This window comes from Somniosus microcephalus, chromosome 15 (genome assembly GCF_052327205.1).
Source record: "Somniosus microcephalus isolate GS21.2 chromosome 15, FLI_Smic_1.0, whole genome shotgun sequence".
Taxonomy (NCBI): Eukaryota; Metazoa; Chordata; class Chondrichthyes; order Squaliformes; family Somniosidae; genus Somniosus; species Somniosus microcephalus.
The window spans coordinates 102,376,711-102,382,024 of NC_141001.1; the positions used below are offsets into that span (position 1 = coordinate 102,376,711).

Consider the following 5,314-nt stretch of genomic DNA (forward strand, 5'->3'; position numbering starts at 1 on the left):
TCTCTGGGGTTATTAGGTTTTGCAGTAAGCCATAAGTTTTTGCACCCATGGAATTTAACAAAACCAGTGCTTTCCTAGCATCTGGCACTTCATTCGCCCTGCAGTACACCTCAATGCGTTCCACATATGTCAGCCAATCTTCGACTTCATTGTCGAACGCAGTGACACTGCCACTCTTCGGCATCCTTGGGTGTGATTTAACTGTCTAAAATGGCGTCTCCCGTGCTCTCCCTTCTTCTCCGCTGGCACAAAATGGCATCTCCCGCGCTTTCCTTTCTTCCCGCACTCGCCCTTCTTCTCTGCTGCGGCTTCTAAAATGGCATCTCCCGCGCTCTCCCTTCTTCTCCGCGGCTCAATGGCATCTCCCGCGCTTCCTTTCTTACCCCCACGGATGCTGTTCAGCCCTTGAGCCCTGGCTGTGCTCTGCGCGTTCTCCTGTGCGCCTCTCCCGTTGCCGCCGCTCGGTCCTGAACCCGGCTGCTGATTTACCCTCTCTCTCTCTTTTTTTTTTTCCTCGACGCCGCTTGGTTTTCAACCCCCGGCTGCGCCCTGTGCGCTTCACCCTCTCTCTTACCCCGTCGACGCTGCTCGGCTTTTTCTGTGCCGTCGGTCGGCTTCAGCCGCCGCTGTCCGGGAAGGGCCTACGCTGTACCTGTTGCCAGTCTGTTGCTGGATCATCGTGGCTGGGGAACCAAGCCCGGCTCTCGACAGCCTCCCCTGCGATGTTCACTCTCTGCCGGATGACTGGGCGGTTGCTCGTGGTCGACGCCCGTGCTTCTGGCCTTGACTTTCTTCCACCGCCCCCCCGGAGCGAATCGTTGAAAGGAAATGCAGAGTTGCAGGTAGATTCGAATCGACCTTGTCGACACTGTTGAATCCGTGATTCTTAAAGTATGATGTTTTCCAATAACTACACGGAGGCTGTAACTTAACAATCAACAGGTGTTTACTGGAGGAGGGTAGTCTAAAGACTGACAGTACAGAGGCATGCTCAAGGCTTATATACAGGTGTGGTCACTGCCAGTACTACAGTATACAGGAGCTGTAAAAGTAGTTCTCTCTTAAAGGTACATACACTACAATAGTCACTGTTGTAATGTAGGAAATCTTTAGGAGGCAACAGAAGAGATGCAGCACATTGAGTCCAATTGGGAGCAGATGATTCCTTTAGTTGTGTTAGATAATGCTTTATTTATATTTTCAGCCACTACTATGTTGATTAGAAATAAAACCGGGCCTAATTTTCCACTTGGTGTATCAACATTACTGCTATTTCCAATGGTGCAGCAATTTTCCATTGCTGTCGGCAGTACAGGCAGTTTGCATTGGTGGTTATATGGGCTTGATTCTTCCCAGAGGGGAATGGGCTGAAGAGGCTATAGAAAGACTTACATTCTATAGCGCCTTTCACGACTACCGGACATCTCAAAGTGCTTTACAGCCAATGAAGTACTTTTTTGGCGTGTAGTCACTGTTGTAATGTGGGAAACTTTGATTCTTCTCAGAGGAGAATGGGCTGAAGAGGCTATATGGGGAGGACAGGTGCAGCCTGGTTTTTCCAATGGAACTGTTTGCCACTTAGTGCGCCCAGCTTCCCAAATTTACTCTGAGACAGACGTCAGAAATCATGGTTGAGGTGCTACACTTTGTAGCTGATCCTGTTTCCTGCAAATTCCCCTCTCTATTCTGGATGGGGTGTGCGGGTCAGGAAACAATAGCAGAAGGGGAAGGGGGGTGGGGGTTTGGGTGGAGCTGGCATTCAAAATTCACCCAAACAGAGGGCAGCGTCGCTGAGATGAAAATCTGGAGATGAACAATATATATATTTTTTTAATTGTGATGATTGTATCCTTATCTTAAATGTGTTTCAGTGCTCCAAGGCAGAAACGCACAAAATGGCTGTCACGCACGACGTCTGCTACCCGACTGCTTCGCAGTTCATTTACGCCATGAAGGAAAAATTGGATAATGACTCAAAGACGGAAATGCAAAAGAATTTTTTTAATGTTGAATCATAATTAGCATTTTTGCCATGAGGAAGCAATCAGCGAGCGATTATTGAGCTTTGTACGACGTATGTGTCCTATTTCACCTTTACCGGCTCCAGACGTAAAGGGAGCAGAATGACTGTGCGATATGTTCATCTTATGAATGCATTTTATTTTGTGGGGGGAGGAATTCCAGCCACTTAGTCAGTAAGCTTGTTTTATGTGGTTCTAGACCACAGGCAGCTTCCCAGCTACCTAACAGGGCTATCAGCAGGCTCTTATGCTTTATTTCAGCCTCACAGCAGTACTGGTGCAGCACTTGAGGGCTGAAGTGTTTTAGTGAATGAAACTCAAGACTGGGCTGCATGCAAAGAAAGGAATTTATAGCTATTCAACCTTTTCCTGTCACAAGACCTTAACAGTCAGCTCAGGACCGTGAAGGGAAGACCATGGCTATAGCATTAAACCGCAGCTTTTGCAAAAGCATGACAGCACTATAGCAGATCCTCATATGGCCCGCTTAAAAAAAAAAATCACATCATTTCCTATCTTAGAAAAACTTCTGTGAAATATGAGAGACTAAATCATTGATGGCAGCAGAGACAGAGAAGTTATCATTCTTGTGGGTGTTGCCAGGGCCTCTGATTGGTTGTCTCTCAGAGGCACTCAACCAATCAGTGGACTGAAAGGCTAACCATTCATGAAAAAACAGCACCGCACTGTTGACTAAAGATCTGGAAGCTGACTGTGGTACTTTATCACTTGCAAGCAGCACTTCCTCTTGAACTAAGAAAAACTGTGAGTCATAGTTATTGCCTTAATTTGCTAGACAAATGAGAGAGAGAGAGAGAGAGGAACAGTTTTGCAATGCATTCAGAAAAGAAAAAACCCAACAGTCGTTCAGTGCTGAATAAAGCTTCATGTTTGAGGTCCGATGGCTTAACTCAGCCTGCATCAGTATTCTGCAGCGATGAAGTCATTTTCCTGCTGATTGAAATCATCTGTTTGCAGTTCCTTGACAAATTAATTGAACTTTCCTGTGACTCAGATCCCTCTGGCTTCTAAAAAGGACTTTGTCTGCAGGTTGGTTTCAGGCGAACACCCATTTAATCTTCAGGGCTCTGAAAGACTCTGAAAGTTGAATGAAGAAAGCATTTGTTCTGCTGATAGCATTAGAGTTGGAACAGTCTTAGAGCCGAGACTTAAGCGATCACTGTATTCCTGAAAAACGACAACCGCACCTTATCCCTACCCATTTAACCAAACTGTGACCGTGGTTTCATTCCAGGTAGTTTCTATATTGAGATTCTGGAAAAGGCGACGTAAACTAAAAGTGTTATTTATCTCAAACACGTCCTATAATTGGAACCCTTTAAACGCCGATTGTTTATCGGCCATTTTTACAAGGGGAAAATTTCCCATCCGATGAATTGCTACAATGCAGGAAGCATTTCACTGGCTAAGGATGACTTGATGTTGCATTAATGTAAATAACTTTAATAATTTGTATGAGGTTCGTTAGCGGCAGTAGCTTTACAGCAAACTTTTGTTTGTCAGCACAATGGAGATCCCTAAGTGGTTTAACTGTGCTTTCGATAGGCTATTTATTAGCAGTAAGTAGGATCAGAGCTAGAAAGCAGCAGAGGGGAATGTCCTGTCTTGTAAAAGCTATTCTCCCCTCACTCAAATTATATTACAAACTAACGTCAATTCACTCCTGCCCTAATAAGCCTTTTCCTTGCCTCGTTATAAATATCCTGCAGAAAATAAAAATGCTGAACAAGTTCTTTGCTTAAAAGTGCAGTTTTGAAAACAGGAAATATGGTGTCACCATCTGTAGTCATGTACCCTTGCACTGTTTTAAGGTTGCAGGAGTGCTAGTCTCAAAGAAAAAACATGTGCTTGTCTCTTTCAGGTCAGTTACAAAAATGACCAAACCAGTGCTCCGCACTCCAGCTGATTTAGAAGTGGAACCATGAATACTGATGCGACTGTAATAGAAATTGAAATAAACTTTCAAAAGGAGTCTTCACGGAGAGCAGTACTTTATTTCTCATAGCATTTGATAGAAGCTTGCAAAAGCTGGAGAATTACCGGGATGTTGCCAGGCTTAAGTTCCTGTGATTAACATTCTTTGTAACTACTTTCAGTTACAGATTCTACCATAAAGCAAGAATTTGGGGGGCGGGGGAAGGAAGGGGGTGGGGTGGGGGTGGCGGTGGGGGGGGGGGGTGATGAATCACTACCTGATTGCATTTTTCTTTAATAATTATCTCAATTTTATCTCTGGCACCGAAGATTATTTGTTCAGGGAGACCTTCTGTTAACTTGAACACACCCTGGAAATCCTGGTGACAGGTCCCTTAGTGTACGGATGCACTTTTTGACTAATGCACTTTCAAAATTGGAAGGATACTTACAGGGACCTCCTGAGCCCGGAGCCCAGTGATGAGTCACAGTCCATTTCTGTACGCGGCCAACGGCGGACAAATAAGCCCGAGCTTTTGAGGCAGTTTCCTGCAGATAAGAGATAATATGGAAGGGGAAACCTGGCAAATCGATGAGCGTGCAGCAGCATATCATTTCCTTCACAACGCCTGCGTGTTAATTAACAATTCCGAGCATGTTTTAAGCTGTATTTTGGGATTTCCTCACTGCAGCGAACTTCCTCCATGGGTTATATATGCAGATTGTTTTTTTACAAAAAGAAACCATATAAATCCAGCTATAAACTCACGTTTTAGCTCTTAAATCGGACCTTCAAAGGGCTTCATTTAAAACACGGATAATGTCTTTATTTTTTTTGTGCAGGGAAATGTCCTCATCCAGGCAGCGCCCTTTGCTTATTAGAAAGCATTCTGCGTACAGTGAACCAGCCTGCTTGTGCCTATTTTTTCCCCCCTCTCTTTGACAGCATGATTCGTCTCCATAGTTTGGCCCACCATGGAATTGGAAGCCTGTTGTTTTGATTATGTGGGAGGGAGGCAGAGGCTGCAGTGGAAAGCAGAAGCAGTCCACTCCCAAGCTCAAAGCCAAAACCAACACTGACTTTATCAGTTGCTCCGAGTGAAAACAAGGACATTGCAAATACTTCACTTGGCACTTTTTTTTTTGAAAAAAAAAGAGCACGTGTCAGACAGAGTGTAGCCTTGAATGCCACGAGCTCCAAACTTTTCTCCTTTTTTTCAAACTTTCTCTTTTTTGGTAACCTAATACAAAATTAATATAAAGCCTGACATTTCAGGTTTTGTACAACATTACAGAAATAATGATGCACAGCTAAAAGCTGGTTTGTGGTTTATTTTAATGGAACAATTCTAATCTTT

General features: G+C 44.3%; 1 long non-coding RNA gene across 1 annotated transcript; it reads right to left on the minus strand.

Moving 5' to 3' along the window:
- Positions 1-996: 996 nt before the first annotated feature.
- On the minus strand, positions 997-5,034 carry LOC147107117 (uncharacterized). Its single transcript, XR_015081079.1, has 3 exons — positions 4,726-5,034; positions 4,409-4,505; positions 997-3,119 (listed from the first exon to the last, which is right to left on the minus strand). It is a non-coding gene; the product is annotated as an uncharacterized LOC147107117 (long non-coding RNA).
- Positions 5,035-5,314: the final 280 nt, after the last annotated feature.